We start from the raw sequence: 17646 nt of genomic DNA on the forward strand, positions 1-17646 counted from the left end.
CTATAGTGGCTTATCCAGAGGTTAACCACTGGCGATTCCATGCCGTGCATGTGCGCTTTTTAGGTCATTGCGCAAACTCAAGCCCTAAAAAGCGCGTGCACAATGCCACCAGCCGCCTGCCTGCCTGCCTCGCATTACCACATCAAAGACAAGCTTCTCAGCGTGCACTCTGCATTTCTCCTCCCAGCGCATTCCTCATCCCCTAATTATTCAAGGCTAACATTAAATCATGGTAGCTCGCCTGTCTTCCGCAACTTAGTGATTTTCTCCTGGCTGATATTTACCTCTGTGTTGCTTTCATTTGTATGTTGCCATTGCATACTGCCATGTAACATCCCACACGTTTTTCAAACAATGATGCAACACACGAAGAAGGAATGGTGAAGTTATTCTGGTCAGGAGGCTTATTTGTACTTAAAACCAACACTTTGGTATGACGAAATTTAAATACACAGCTCTTCAAATAAAAGTGTCAAATAATCACGTTGTTTTCACAATTTAACAAAAATTGGTGCACACGCAAAAAATACTATTGCATTTTCATAGTATGTGAAAAATGCAGTATACATTTCTCTTGTGGATTTCTTAATATATGTATTGTTTCCAAATATTCTACAGTTTTGCTCAATTCCTTTTTCATAGTTATTGCCCCTGTTAGACTTTAAATTAAAAGAAAGTTTCTACACTTAAAGATGGTCGCCATGTTTGTGTAGCGATTTCAGATGCTTGCCTCTTGTGCAGACTTATTTGTCCCTTTTCTGTTTTTACTACCGCACAGCAAGGCTGGAGCTTTGGGTCATAGAGGTGTACGCATAACCACATGATCTGTGCATTAAGATTGCCCGATTGTATTGCAGGGCTGCTTTGTGAAATGGTAAGGGGGGCAGCCTCTCCTTACCTCCACGGGCCTGCCCAGTATAAGTTGCTGCAAAGACAGCACAATGGTGACCGCAGAGGTGACCATGGCAGACACTTCCAGGATCATGTCCCCTTCACAGTCTCCCTTTTCTTCCACCCACTGCACAATCTTGCTCTCCCTGACTCGCATGGATGTTGGGGTGGCCTTACACAACAGTTGGAAGCGGCGGGTAGAACTTGTTGTATGTTAGTTGTTTTGTTACATATCTGCATGCAATAACAGAAAGCTCATAGAGGAACCAAAATAGTGGTCTGGTGGAGGCACACTATGGGAATCACAGAAATGTAGTTTACGTGTTTAAGCCACACCCTTAATTACATATGCCACACTCCATTTAGAGACCATCTCACATTTTTCATACCAAGTAAAGCCCTGCTCATGTGACCAGGAGGCAGCAAGAGTATTGATCGCCCTGTGCTGCGACTGGCATAGAGGGAGCTGCATGCATGCCTTGGTTGGAGTACACGACTCACACAGCGGGTGGTTGTTGGATGATGTTGGAAGTTTGAGCTGCCTTACAGACTGTCTTAACCGCATCCTTGCTATAGTACATTCCTGTGCTGTGCTGCAATTTTCAAAATCCCTTGTTATGTGACAAGGTCAACTCGTCATAAGCACAGCGCAGGTAACACCCATGATGAGTTGACCTTGTCACAAGCATCGAAGGGGTTAAGGTGCTGTTGCACTGCAGCGGGCACCTTCTAATACTGGGAGTGTCTCTTTCTTCAGCTTCAGTGTGCAGTACAAGGCCTTCTTCTGAGAAGGGTGCAGTGTGTTCATGAAGTGTGATGTAATGCTGCGAGCAGCACACATTCTGCATTCAGGAGAGAGAAAAGGGAGGGTGCTGAAGCAGAAAGAGATGAGGTGTAAAATATGCAGATGGAGATGTGGGGAAAAAACAGGCTCAAAAACCTTAAATAGAGTGACCATAGCAGGAGTGCTTAAGACACTCTGAAAATCACTACCCTCTGATCACCACTATCTCTTTCATGGGCCTCAAGAATGTTTAATTCACAGTCTCACAAATTCAGAATCAAAAAATGACAACTTTAATTATTTACAACAAAATCATAGTTGTTACTCATTTATCTTAAACTGTTAACAACCATTATCAAAGCCAATAGTGATGACTGGTTTTAGGTGTATGTCAGTTGTGCTGCATATCTACATGCAATAACAGAAAGGTTGAGGGGAACCAAAATAGTGGTCGGTGGCAGCCTGTGGGAATCACAGAAATTTAGGGCCTCATTTACTACAAAATGATGCAGCACAGTGCCGCAAGCCATTTTGCTGCCCAGAGTGGCGTCATCTTAAAAGCACAAGGATTCGTCGTATTAACAACAATACGGCACATCCTTGTGCTTTCCTCAGGACTGGCGCACAATTGGCTGCCATGTGCCAGCACAGGGTCCCATGTACCATGTTGCAAGGGTACCTGCATTGCAAGGATGATTGATTTTGTGCAGGAAGGGCAGCACACATAAAAAGAGGGAAAAATGAGGACAAAGTATTTCTCCTCGGTGCGCCACTCCTACGCCTCCCCTGGGTAGGCATAGAATTCTGACACATTCCCAATTTTACAAAACGTTGTAAATCTGCGAATGTGTCAGGTTCCATGGATGTCGCGTGGGAACACCCACAGCAACACCCATGGAATGCCCCTTTTGCGCAGAGTAATGCATGAAAGGGGCCCCTATTTACGAGCGCATGAAAAGTCACACAGGCTGATTTTACGTCGTCTTGTAAATATGGGCAAGCCACTGCGCTGCCGGTGCATCAAAAAAAGTGACGCACATGCTTCTAAATGAGGCCATTAGTTTCTATGTTTATTTCACGTCCTTAATTACATAGACAATTCCTGTTTTAGAGCCCCTCTCCTTTTTTCCTCCCTATTAAAGCCCTGCTTAATTACAGCAAGTGTATTGATCGGCCTGTGCTGAGACTGGCAAAGAGGGAGCAGTAAACTTGTCGCAGCCAGAGTGCCTGACTCACGCAGCAGGTGGTTGTTGGGTGGGGTTGGAGGTGTGAGCCCGTGGTCTTATGGTACTGTTGTGCTGCTGAGAGTGGCTTTCCCTTTAGCCTCAATGGGTAGTCAAGGCCTTCTTCGTGGAGGAGTGCAGGGTGTCCTTGAAGATCTATGTAACGCTATGGATAGCACAAATAGTACTATAGGCAGAGGCCTCTGTTCTCACAGGATCACGCCCCAGGGTCGAAGCTTGGCCAGTAATATTGAGCGGGGGGAATTTCAGATTTCCCAACAATCACGCTGGCAAATGTTAAAATATATTATACAACAAGCAGGGCACTCTAGAGAGGCTTAAGGGGCAGCGGAAAGGGAGAGGAATGAGGATTGGTAGGGGTACTAAGTGAGAGAAATCACATTATTTTGTGAAATACCCAACATTTTTTAAGTCTTTCCAAACAGAGAGAGAGGGAGAGAGTGTGTCTGCGTTTTTGTCCGTGTGTGTAAAGGTTCCTGGAGAAATCCAATAGACACATCACCATACCCGACTGAAAGCGCCTGTACCCAACTAATCATTAAACGCGCTCCGGTTCAAGAGGGCGATTCTGTTCGACAGTAGTGTACACACCTGCATGAGGGACTCACCATAGTTTGGAGTTTTCCTCAGTGCGACGTGACGAAGTGGAGGGCTGGTACGAACGACTTTGGCTCCCACATGTCACTATATGGAACAATACCAGTGTCCCTGATCAGTGATTAATGACCCTATAGCCCTGACGAAATTGCCTGAAATCAAGATTGGCAGTGAAACATGTTGGCCAAAAAGGTCTGCAATAATGCAGCCGTTCTTAATTTGAATAAGTGCACACGTGAATAATAACGTTGGTAATTGTGCTACTTATTTCAATTTTATTCTCACGGGGTCTTGTTTTATATGCACCGCACTTGGTAATTTTTTGCACTAATTTTTGGGACACATCTTTATTATTTGAGGCAAGATAGTTACCACTGATGATAAAAGTGGGCATAGCTGGTGAGTACCAATCAGCAAGCTCTATTGGTGGTGCGCACCTGAGGTGCCATCTTGGCCTCCTCCTTTTTTCACATTTTTCTTAGGGTTTACATATGGATTGATGTAACCTCGTTTGACACATTACTAATTATACATCCCTATATATAGAGGGGGTATGGAATAGGGTTACTGTCATGTGAGAAAGTGTTTTATATAAGTAAAAGAAAGTTTAGGCAGTAAAGCGGGAGAACATTACCTCATGTGAAAGTGAGGAGTGTTCATGGGAAAAAGAGTGATAGAACCCCCTCCTCCGCTTATACAAGTGTCCTCCAGATGAGGAGCCTTTAATGAACAGGTTTTTGTGTTTATATTGTGTATTGAGTGGAGAGCGACCTGTTTATTTATTGCCTCTGTAGCTCCTTGTTGATTGAATATGTAGGGGCACCAGGCAGTGAAGAGTACAATAGGGCCTCCTACCCTTAAAAAGTCAAATTCTGGTCCCAATTGTGTGTCTGGAGTGTAGAGGCAATAAATGCACTGGGCCATGAGGGCAGCTGCCACACTGCTGGGATCTAGCCCCATTAACGGGCTGCTAGCTACGCTGCTCCTGGAATGGCAACTACGCATCTTGCTGTTCCCTCAGCTGCACCCTCTGCCCTGGAATGACTGATCGCACCTACCCCCTAGGAGAGACCATGACTGACACAGCAGAGGGGTGCTCTGAGATCCGTGACACGGCGATCAGCAGTGAGGCAGCTGTGGGCTGGGTGCCAGGCTCTGCGTGAGGGAGTAACACATGGCTGGCCGTCAGCCTCATCTTACACCACTTGGCCTCTGCTTTTGGAGCTTACGAGCAGTCACGGCCAGGGTGATGACTGCCGCTGATCAGGGCTGTGGGAGTGGGCGCCATGCTACAGTCGCCTCGATCCACGCCCGGACTGGTGATTGCATTGGCACGAGGTGCACAGCTCCTCCAATGACTGTCCCACATCCATATTACTACAGCCCAGGTAAGACTACATCAGGCTGCCCTTTGGAGGGAAAATTGAATGGCCTAGTGGCGAGGCATTGGGTACACAATACGGCGGAGGCTAGTTGTACATCACTTGAGAGCCAGCAGCCAAGCTCTGCAGGATGATATGTCACTGCGGTGCAGACTTGCCTCCACCTGCCCCACTTGGCCCCCAAATTATTGACCATACCTAGTGCTCGCAGCTCGGGTGGGAGCTGTCTTTGTCTGTGCTGCGCACCTGGTGAGGGGACACATGTTTACACTTGCCGCACCTGAAACACGGCGCAGCCGCATGATGGGAGCAGGGCGTGCTCTGAAGCAGCAACGTCTTACTTGTGCCGATTGCAAGGGCCCATTCTGGGTCACCCTTGTGACTTACCCCGCATGATCCTGGACATACAATATTAAAGATTATGTTCCAGTTTAGAGCCAACAGAGTGAGAATGTGATTTGTGACGATGGATCCCTGAGCTCCTCCCTCTCAAAGAAGGGGCTGTAACCCGCATTATGACCAGGTTTATAATGCGAGGAAGTTACCCTAGGGTGATGCATGTCACCTTTGGGTGAGTGAGGGAACCCATCCTTTAAAAGGGGCCTCCCCATAGTACTCTTCCATACTCTACAGACCCAGGTGTTTCTTTTGTGTTGTTTATTCTTGCACTCATAATAATGGCATGCGTGAATATTCATTCTATTCACCCCCACATAAATTGCATGCACACCTTGATAGAGTTCTTTGTACCACTTCTCTCCAGGTCAATGTCACTCATGACATATCTTGGTAAGACGCTATTGGATCATAATACCTTAGAGCTCACATTGTCATGGGGTCAGGTGCCGGCTCCTATTCCTACTTGGCGGGGCGCATGCAACCCCTTTTCTTGGAGGATGCAGTGTTTGAGATACCATGGCTACTGCGATTGTATCTACTTTGACGAAAATGCTGACACTGCCTCCTCCCTGTTGGTGGAATGGGAGGTCTTTAAGGTTGTGATCAGAGGGGTATGCATTAATGCTGTAGTAAGCACTCGCAAAAGAGTCCTATGCGACCTCGCTCACATCGAGGACAGCCTGGGTGCCTTAGAAAAGTTTGCGGTGGAGAATGAGGATTCTGCATTGCAACTGCAGGAAGATAGGATTAATTATGCTGAGCTCCTAGAGCGCATTATCGATTATGGACCTATTATGAGGACTCATACCGAGGCTGACAAATCCAGTGCATTACTAGCATGCATATTGGAACTGCGGAACACTCAGGACCCTGGGCTCTTAAAAATAAAATTCAAAAACCTTTCTTTTTAATCTGCCCACTTAAATCTCTGCGACACACTGCTACGGTCCCTTTCCGCGCCAGGACACTCTTGAGTATCTGTGCGCATTACAAGTATTTTATAACATAACATAACATAATTTGGCAGTTGCCGTCGCCTACACCTATCCTTTTGATACTTACGCTTTAACATGCTCATGTGAATACCTAACTGGATATTAATATGGCATTTTGAGACTTTTTTACCACTCTTTATAGTGCTCTCCCCAGTGGATCCATGAGCTCTACATTCATTTTTCGAAAACGTTACCCTGCCTAGAGTGTTGCCTGTAGATAGCAAGGCTCTAGGCACTCCCTTTATCCTCCAGTGAGATTTGAGGTGCCATCGATGATCTCGCCCGTAATAAAACACCAGGGATGACCTATCTCCTGACTTTTATACCACTTTTGTCAAGCGCCTGGTGCCGCAATTGGAGCAGCTTTATAATCACTCTCTCGAGGAAGGGATGGTACTCCTCACCACTAGACAGGCGTTGCCCAGCTCTCTTTTGAAGCCAGGAAATTTCCCAGATGAGATGCCCTCTCAGTACTGAACATAAGATCTTGATCAAGCAGGGCCGGACTGGGAACAGAAACCAGCCCTGGCAGATTGCTGCTCGACTGGCCCTTGGAGTGGGAGGGAGGGGGCTAGCAAGAACCACCCCACTTTTGTTACAGGTGGGCGATATTGCAGCACTGCTGCAAAACCGGCTCCCAATGACAAAACTGCCCCCCACAGGCCCAAAACTGACACCCACCCCTCCGGCCCTCGGGGAAATACTCGGTGCCCGCTATGGCCAGTCCGGCAAGATGCTGGAAAGCCGGTTGCTTCCTCTGCTCCCGCAGTTGATACATGTCGATCAATGTGGTTTTGTTCCATGCCGTAACACGTCCCTCAAAAAACGCCACTTTTACCAAGTTATAAAAGCAGCCCTTGGTCACTACCTTATGGCTGGTTGCCATTTGTTAGATCTCTAGCAGGCCTTCAATACACTGGGACTTCATGCTCACTACTCTGACACATTTTAGTATTCACCCTACCTATCTGCACTGGATCAAATTATTGTATACTTACCCCACTGCACAGGCTAGGACAGGACCACATATCTTCTCCCCATATCCAGTGTTCTGTGGCACTAGACTGCGTTGTCCGCTTACCTGCCACTTTTTGTTTTGGCGCTTGAGCCTCTAGCGCAGTGGCTTAGGCAAGATGAGCTGGATTGGGGATTCCCCAGGGTGCCAGGATGCATATGCATTTCTATATGCTGGTGATTTGGTCTTGTATGTGCAGGATCTCAGTTCAGATCTGGCTGGGATTTCTTGGTTGCTCTACTCTTTTGGCGCTTTATCGGGGCTCCGAATTAACTTTGATAAATCCTATGCCTTTCCCTTTGCTGACACTTATGGTGCACCTGCCCTGCCTTTTGGAGATGTCAATATTAAAATGGCACCACAGACATTCCTTTATGTAGGTATACAAATATACAAAAGGCACATGATTTATTAGATGGGAACCTTTCTAAAATGATTACGTCCCTCAAATCCCAAATTAGCTTTTGGGTGACTTTTCCATTGTCCATGGCGCGTCGACTGACTCTCGCTAAGAAGGTCATGTTGCCCCGCCTGTTGTACCACTTTGTAAATTTGCCAGTGCTAGTGCAGGCCCAAGTGTTAAATATCCTTAAATACATTGTTAGTTGATATGTTATTGATCACCCAATGCCGTAGGGTTAGTTTGATGAACATGCAATTGCCCCCAATAAAGTTGAGATGGTTCCCCTCTAGATTTTAAGGCCTACTGCTTGGCAAGACAGCTGCAATGGCTATCATATTAGTTGGCAGGTCATAATCTGACTAAGATTGGATATACGGCCAGTACGCATACCCAAGGTAAACTTCATAGTTTGCTTTGCCTAGACTCCAGCTTGCCCTCGTCTTGTCCTTTTTTGTTACGCATTGCCCTTACATATTGGAAGATTGACCTGCGTTATACTGCTTCCAGTGTTCCTCATGCCTCAAATCTTCCCTTGCAGGGTCTCCTCGCGTCTTTCAATACTGACAGTGACAAAACTGCTTCCCGGGGAGCAGGGAGGAGTAACAACGATTGGCGCGCCGTTGGAAAACGGCACCCTCGTGACCCATCATGATTTTGCCGCCACTCATGATTTGCTGGATCACTCTTTATAACACATGCTAGTATTCTTTGGTGTGTCCAACAGCACTGGGTGCCCGGTGGTTTTGAACCGGCTACACACTAATTCATACAGGTAATGCATGTTCTAGATCACAGCAACCACCTGATTCGCTGGGTATATCATGGTTTGCGTACACATTTATTGGTTTCATTAGTTCAACTGCGGACTAAGTGGGGAGAGGATCTTGCACGGGGTCTCCGTGATAAAGAGTGGGCCTTCCTACTGGAATATCGCAGTAAAATCTCCTGCAACTCCTGCTTTAAGTTTATACAATTTTCTATTTTCCATAGGACCTACCTCTCACCTAAAAGCCTACACTCTATTTTCCCCTCTTCGTTTTCTGCTTGTCCCCATTGTCACACGCCAGATACTGATCTTCTCCATATGTTATGGGCCTGTCCTATGTTATCTGTTTCTTGGGGAGGGATCCGACTTGCTCTTGCGATTATGGCTAACCTTACATGAAATGGGCTCTATACTTTGTGTATTCTGTTCTTTATGGTCTGATATCATGACTTTGTTCTAGATGGAGATTCCCTTCTGCTACCCTGTTCTAACTCCAAAGTAAGCCTCATGACTTGACATATTACTCATGCCACTTTCAGTTCCTGAACCAAAGTTTGAGGGATGATATGGTCTCTCCAATCATGTTCCCGCAAGGATGGATCCGCCCAGCCGCGCAATGTTTGTGTTCATATTACTACTGGGGCAAAGTCAAATTTTGGGAGCAGGAGCGTGGGTGGGGTGGGGGTGAATGTATATATTTCCTTATTATTTTGATTTTATTTCTCTGGACCATGTGGATGGCTGAATCGTTTTCCCACAAAATGCTTGATATTAGCATTGTACTTACCAAACGTGTTTATTTTGATGTTCTTGACTCGAGGATTGGTATTTGTACGTTTCTTATTAATTGCCAAAGCGGTGGCATATGTAGGTATGCGAAAATGCAATAAAGTTTGTGTTAAAAAAAAGAAGTAATAATAAGGTAAAAACACCGGCACTGACACTGTGTGTCGATGTACACCTTTTGAAAGGTCTAAATTCTGTCACTCAAAGCGAAGTTAGCCAGTGGTTGAAGAAGGCTGACCTGTTGCCCTATGTGCTGTATGCTGTAGTGGGCGGAAGGAAAATGTGACTGACAGAACAATAGACCAATGGATGAAGAGAGGTGGCTGAACGCCCCTTTAAGTGAATATATTCAATATATATATTTTAGTAACACCTGGCCCAAACAAGATTTACATGGTATATAGTCAAAGCCGACATCTTATAGCTTGCTATCTCTGTTCTGTGGCTTGAATGAAGCCAGAAGGTTCTCTGCGTACAGGCACCTCTCACAATGTGCAGGGGACCGGTGGCTTGGCTTCCTGCAGTAAACATTATGGGGCATCATTGCATTCCGCCCCCCCCCCCTCCCCCCGCACTGTAGCAGTAACCTTTTGTAAAGCGGCCCTTGGGGTGGTTATAAACCTCGCATGACAGCACGCCCTGTTCACAGTCAGCAGGGGAGTAGGTCTTTGTTTGTGTGCAAACGAATCCCCAAACAGAAATTGATTACTTTGTCAACCTGGTGATCAGTGATATGTAATTGATTCTTTTGTCGAAGCCAAACGCTTTTTGAATTCCAGCCTAGTCTCCCCCGGGAGGGTCAGTGGTACATTCCTCCCTTCTGTGATTCTATCAGAGGAGTATTTGCAGTACAGTCCTCTTTAAATTTAGAAGCAGGGGCGAGGTGGGCCTGAAAGAAAAACAGCATGTACCGGTGAAAGGAAATAGCAGCGCAGACCTTAGTCACACTGAATTCAAAATAAAGGTGAGAACTGATAGCATCTCTGTCAGGCAGATTGACTCCATGTGCCCAAATGTGCCACTTCTGCTCAGATTTAAAATGTAATGTCAATATACGAGCTCTGTGTGTGGCATCAGCGTGCAGTAAGACTTATTTCATTATTAGACTCTGCCTGGCCTCTGTGATCAGAAAATGAGAGTCTGATATGTCCAAGAGTCGAACATACATAATTAAAAAAAAAACAACTTTTTCAAACGTTTTTTTGATAAGCGAGATCTGTTCTTGGGAACCCTGCAGAACCCCTCAGATATGAAACTTTCACTGGCACAGGTGTCTGCTCTACTGACTTTCTGAAAGGCTGCCAAGTCTGCCAGGATCCTGAATGCTGCTCACTGGTTAGACCCGTTTTGTTAAGCTGGATTATAAAACCCAGGATGTGAAAGCGAGGGAGGAGAGGATATGTAATTTGGACAGTAGTTTACTGCACAGTAGGCTTTTACAGATTTACCTTACATAGAGTTACAGATTTTTTCTTTTTTTTAAAATTGATTTAGCATTTCGTTAACGACAAAGCTAAGCATTGAATACTGTTTAGCATCACATAAGGTACAGACATAATGTATTACTGATAACATTTTCTACAGAGCGCAATAAGGTGGTCAATTGTGATGAATAATATATATAATACATACAAGGCCCCCCGCAAGCGTCACCCCAGCTAATCAATACAACGACCCCTCCGCAGCTCCCCGCCTATGGCACATATAAAGAAAAACCAAAGAATCTAGGCAATACGAGAGGGTAGAATATAATGAAAAGAAACATTAACGCACATAGTGAATTTGTCTAGCCCACCCCAGTCGGTACCATACCCTGCTCCTGTTGAGTAGGTGGGTCTTGCTGTTGCTGCAAAAGGAAAGACGGAAGGGGCCCCAGAAGTCCTTAGGTCTAGAGGAAGGACGGATAGTATTAGCGTACAGGTCACTTCTCGCAGAGCAGGTCGCCAAACTCTGGATCCAGCTGCGCTTTGTAGGGGCCCTCTTGCTGCCCCAATGGATTGCGACTTCCCTCTTGGCCAAAAGGAAAGCGATAGCGACAAATCTGCGAATTTTGGGTTGAAACTGGACAGCATAACCCATGAGCGCAATCTCAGGCAAGGGTGGATCGGCATCTGTATCATTTTATTCAAAGATTGCTGTACTTCCATCCAATAGGAGTGGATTAGCGGGCACGTCCAGGCAAGGTGTGCGAAGTCTGCCTGAGGAGCCTGGCACCTCTGGCAATAATGTGACCTGGTAGAATCGATCTTGTGTGCTCTGGCTGGGGTTACATAAATTCTACGTAAAAACTTGAAGTGGATCAGTTCATGTCTGCTATTTAGAGACACCATTTTGGTCACTCTACAGCAGGCCGCCCACTGTTTGTCCGTAATTATAGTGCCTAAATCCACCTCCCATGCATTCCGCACCCTTTCGTTATTCACTGGTACTAGGCCGGCACATGCCTTGTATAGTTGAGATATAAGATGGATTCCCTTGCTGCTTCCTATCACCATTGTAAGGGATGGAAACAAGGGCGGCTCAAGTGGGTATTCTGGGAGCAGGGTCTGCAGTGCTGATCGCAGTCTAGCTAAAACAAACCTGTCCATAAACATGATATCTGGGAACTTGGATAGATCATCATGGTCAAAGATGTGGTCCGCAGGGAACAGATCCCCCATAGTAACAATATTTAATTTTGTGCATGTTTTTTGTACCAACTTTTCACCAGTTATGGGTAGCCATTTGACGTTAGGGAGTGGAAGGGATGAAGAATACAGTGCCTGGGCATTTGTCAGTCGCCAAAGCTTAGCCCATGCCCAGCAGGTGATGGAGACTGGTTGGATGTCTGTGCAATCTCCATGGATGCCTGAGGGAAAAACGGAGGCCAGGCTGTCTGGGAGTACGAAATCGCACTCCGGGCTTAAGTATGTAATCCTGGCTTCTGGGTGGTACCATGTCTGAGCAAAACTACATTGCGCTGCCAGGAAGTATAATTGTAAGTCAGGGACCCCGTAGCCTCCTCTATCACAGGGGAGCATCATTATTTGCCATTTCACCCTTGGTGTCCTGCCACCCCACACTGGCCGGATCAGGTGTAATCGCAAAATGTTGAAGAATCTGTTCGTGAGTGGAATTGGTATATTGGGAAATAAGTATAAAAACTTTGGGAGCACAATCATTTTAATAAGGGCAACTCGCCCCGCCATGGACAGTGGGAGCTTGAGTCAGGAGTCTATTTGCACATTGAGTTAGGAGATCACCACTCCATAGTTGCGCTGAATGATCTGATCTGAATCTAGATGAATGTATATCCCTAAGTACCTCTCTGAATCCGTGCACCATTCCAGCGGGAATTCCGGGTCCCAGCGGGTAGTGCTGGCCGTGAGAGGGAGGACTACAGATTTATGCCAATTTATCCCCAATCCCCAGTAGGTACCATAGCGGAGGATCTCCCTGATAAGAGGGTCCAGGTTTGTTTGGGGATGGCGAACATATAAGATCGTGTCGTCTGCATATAAAGAAATTAACGTCGGGCCGGTATTGAATTGCAAACCTCTGTGCGAATGTTTTTCCAGCAGGTGCCTAAAGGAAGCCGATAACGTGCCATTGAGCCGGAGCCTAGCTGTGGTTTGCCTGTATAACAGAGCTGTGGTGGCAATGAATCCCTGCGGCATCCCCATGTGCTGCATGATGGAAAGGAAAAAAGGCCATTCCAGGGAGTCAAATGCCTTTTCCGTGTCCAGGAGTATAGCTGCTGCGGGAATCTCTGTATTTATCCTGTGCAAAGTATTAAACAGGGTGCGGAGATTGAAGGCCGTGGATCGGTGTGGAATAAAGCCTGATTGGGCTGGGGAGATTATAGATTCCATAAGTAATGAGAGGCGGTGATCGGGGGCGGAGCTTGCAGGCACCAAGGATGGGCGCCTAATTCCCTAGCTCCGCCAGCGCCACCGAATATCCTTCATTATCCTTCTTCAAAGCTACAAATTTGGATCCCCTCCTGCATTACCACACATCGGAGGTGCCCGGGATTCCCCCCGGTCCGACGAAACAAGAAAACCACCGGCATAGGAGGCAGCAGGGTGCCGGAGATAAGATGGGCGGCAGTGGGCCGCAGACCGCGGTCCCCAGTGATTCCTGAAGCCGGGCGGCGTCGCCGTGCGTGCGGCGGAGGGAGGTGAGCCGGCCCCCGGGTTCCGAGTGCCGCGCCCGGAGCTACGGATATCCCGACTTGGGTCCGGCCCTGTACTGTGGCCTCCTAAGCAAGGCGGGTCGGCACACGGCAAGAGACTGGGACCCCTGGAAGAAAGCGAGAACACACCGCTTTGGTAAGGCGCCATTTCGGGGCCCACGGCGCGGCCGGATCGGAGAGGCAGGCTGGCTGTGCCAGGCGGCACAAGGGCGTAGAGAGGGACTCTAACGGCCGGCCGGTGTCGCAGGGTGCCGGTGATTGAAAATATAGGAGCAGCTGCCTATTCCTGAGAGCCCAGGGCCTTGGCAAATTAATTTCACTGGACTTCTCTGCCATCGAGCGCTTTCTGCAGCAAAGTACTTTGGGGATGCATCATAGATACCCTCTTGTAGACCTCCACTGCTGACCAAGACTCACGCTAAGGGGGGCCGAGTTGGAGACACTGCCAGGCGGAGACGGTAGCTGTTTGGGGGTTGTGCCCGGGCGGACAGCAGCGGGCGTGGAGTGGGCCCCGGATCGTGGGCCGGCCTTCCCATATCCTAACTGGGCCTGCTTGGTGTGACAAGAGCAGGCTCCCGCTGAGTCGCCATAACTGCTGGACTGGGAGGTTAGTGATAGACGCTGTGCAGAACCAAGGGTTGTCCAGTTCCAGGGATGCACACCGAAACGCGCAGCGGTCACTCGCCTCCCCCCCCCCCCCCCCCCCCCCTGGAAGGCATAAGTCTCCCGTCGAGACTCGAGGATACCGATCACTGCAACAACATGGGGAAGGGGGATAAAACGCAGAGCAAACTCCCCTTCTCACAGCGGCGGCTGACGGCGCAGAGCCCTCCAACCCAGCACAGTGAGGACACACGACCGGAAGAGGCCCACGCGGAGGACTCTGACTAATAACCATGCTTAGATCGATGGAGCAGAGTATTCAATCCAGCATAACCGCGTTGGGATCCAAGATGGACGCGATGTTCTACAGAATGGACCGCATGGCGGAACGGCTGGATAAACATGCAGAGAAACATGACATGGCTGAACGAAGAATCACGGAGGTAGAGGAAGCCCAGACAGAGCTGGACACCGCTCACAGGCGAGTGGAGAACCTCATGAGATCCTTACAGGACAAGACAGAAGATTTGGAGGCGCGGTCTCGACGCTGCAATCTCCGAATCACGGCCCTGCCGGAGTCCACCCAGACTGGCAAGATGGAACTCTTCGTTGAGCGGCTACTCACCACCCTCCTGGGAGAGGGGGTGTTTTCGGCGATATTCGTGGTGGAACAAGCACATCGGTCTCTGGGCCGCTGCCGAAGCCGGGATTGCCTCCACGCCCGATCATAGCAAAACTGCTCAACTATAGGGACAGGGACGCAGCACTCAGGCTAGCACGAGCCAAAGGGGACCTGCAATTTGAGGGCTCTGTGATCTCCATATTCCCGGATTTTACAGCCAGAGTGCAGGAAGCCCGTAAGCACTTTGCCCCCCACAAGAAGCGCCTCCGGGAACTAGGTCTAGACTACGCGATGCTGTACCCGGCCAAACTGCGAGTCAACAGACCGGGCCACTCGCACATATTCACGGACCCTACGGAGCTCCAAAAGGCCTTGAAAACCTGGTCGAAGGAAAAGAAGAATGGCAGGGCGGACCAGCAGGCGGATAAAGATAATGACAAGAGCCATCTGGATGAGCAGGAATGAACTGGAGGTGACTAATTGTTGGAGGGACAGCTCCGCAATGGACCCTGGTTGCAGCGGAGTCCACGTACCGTGCTGTGGGCTTGGAGACGAATGGTCGACCCGCCGCGCGCACTGGCTGACTTTTTGCAGATAAGTGACGGCTGGATTTTGGGGGGGTTGAGCCTTCATATCAGAAGTGTTAACAGTTTAAGATGGTTAGAGGCATGAGGCCTGGCTCCCTACCATCACTCAATGGAGGATGGGGCCTGCTCTGATAATGGGGATGGAGAGATAGACACTGATCTCATGTAGAGTATATCAATATAGTGTATGACTTTGCTTTGGTTATTCTAATGGTGGTGCGTGGATGGGGGGGAGAGGTCATGCCTTTGCGAAGGGAGGTTGCTGTAGAGTAGACGCTGACCTGCGACCTTTGCCCCCGAGCACATTGCTTTTGTGGGTATTGAGAATTTTGTTGGGGAGGGCAGGGTGGGTTGGGGACCGGCAAGGCCAAATTGGGGTGGGTCTGCTGTGGGAGGGGGGTGGAGCTCCTGGGAATGTTGTTGTTACACTTTGGTATTATTTGCCTGCTACCATGGCCAGCACTGGTCTTTCACACTCCTACACTGTATTGGTGTTCATGTTTGTAGTTTTGATACTGGTTCCTCAAGCTGGCCAAAAGAGTGCATGCTGCACTGTGGTGACTCTCTATTATAGTCCTTCCCAATGGCACAGATGACTATTTCCTCCGGAGCGCACACTGGAAACCCAATGGAAACCCTTAGGGCTTTAACCTGGAATGTCAGAGGTTTAAACGATTACAGGAAATTGCGGAAGGTGTTACATTATTTGCAAAGACACCATATTGACCTGGCTCTTATCCAGGAAACACATCTCCCCCTCACTAGTAAAATGTTACAACATTGGGGTCTATCGGGCAACACCACGGTAGCCGGGTTTACTACACACTCAAGGGGTGTCCTGACTTGGGTGAATCCGGGATCTAAACTAGACTTGAGACTGGTACAGGCAGACTCAGAGGGTAGGTACCTCATATCTAAATTCTCGTGGAAGGGACACGAGTTGCTAGTGGTTAATGTGTATGGGCCAAACTTCGACTCTCCGGAGTTCTACGAAAAGCTGGCACGGTGTTGTTGAGAATTCCCCAACTCTCAGATGCTTTGGGGAGGGGACTTCAATCTAGTTATGGATCCGGAATTAGATAGGTCTTCGGGTCCACGGCGCTGCCCCTCTGCGGCTGCTGTCACATTACAGGCTGAATTACTGACATTGGATTTAGTTGATGTGTGGAGAGGGAGAAACCCTACTAGCGGAGGCTACACACATTACTCAGCATTTCACGACATCCACACCAGGATTGATTATTGGCTGGCTTCCTATTCTACCTCTAGACGCATACTGTCCTGTACAGTTTTAGCACGCACTCTCTCTGACCACTTGCCTATACTGCTGGTCTTGGAGACTCCGATACGTAGGATCCCTCCCTTTACTTGGCGCTTTCCCCCGCACTCACTGCTAGACGACAACTTTAGAGGGGAGCTGGCTACAGAAATAGATCTTTTTTTTAAACAAAATATTGGCTCCGTTGATAGCTTCCAGACAGTGTGGGAAGCGTTTAAGGTGTTCATACGAGGAGTGGCCATGGCCAAACACTCCAGCGTTCTCAAGGCAATTCGTCAACGCCTGCAATATCTAGAGACGCAGCTGATAGAACTGGAGAAAAAACAACTGGCTGACCCAGATCCCGCAATAGTGACCCAGATCAAGTCCCTTGTCTCAGATTTCAATGAAGAGGCTGACAGGGAAGTTTACCACATGGGTAAATACGCGACAGCAAGGACCTATGGGGAGAGTGAGCGTCCTAGTTCTCTGTTAGCCAACATACTACGCAATAGCAAGAGGGCCCCAAAACTGACTGAGCTGGTGACGGCTGCTGGGGAGGTAGTCACGTCAGATGATGAGATCTTGAGGGAGTTCAGAGACTTCAACTCGTAATTGTACACTTCTAGGACGAAAATCTGGAGGCTGACATGGACGAATACCTAGAACACCTACAAATGCCATTCTTAACTCACTCGGATAGGGAGTTCTTAATGTCCCCTATACAGAAAGACGATATATTGGAAGCTCTGACTAGCATGCGCGAGCACAGTGCCCCAGGGGTGGATGGATTGACCGTGGGGTTTTACAAGGCGTTTAAAGATACATTAATACCGCATCTCTCTTCTCTCTTCGATGAGGTATGTGAAGAGGGTTCCATGCCACAATCCATGAGAGAGGCTTTAATAGTTACCATTCTTAAACCTGGAAAACCCCATAATGCCTGTGGTTCGTACAGACCATTATCCTTATTGAATGTAGATACAAAGTTGTACGCTAAGGTTCTTGCCACACGACTTGCTTTAATAGCTCCAGAAATAGTGGCTCCGGAGCAGTCCGGATTCATTCTAGGGAGGAACCTGAACTACAACATCCACACGGTATTGGGGACCATCCAACACATTAGGCAGGACTCAAAAG

This window comes from Lissotriton vulgaris, chromosome 9 (assembly GCF_964263255.1).
Source record: "Lissotriton vulgaris chromosome 9, aLisVul1.2, whole genome shotgun sequence".
Lineage (NCBI taxonomy): Eukaryota > Metazoa > Chordata > Amphibia > Caudata > Salamandridae > Lissotriton > Lissotriton vulgaris.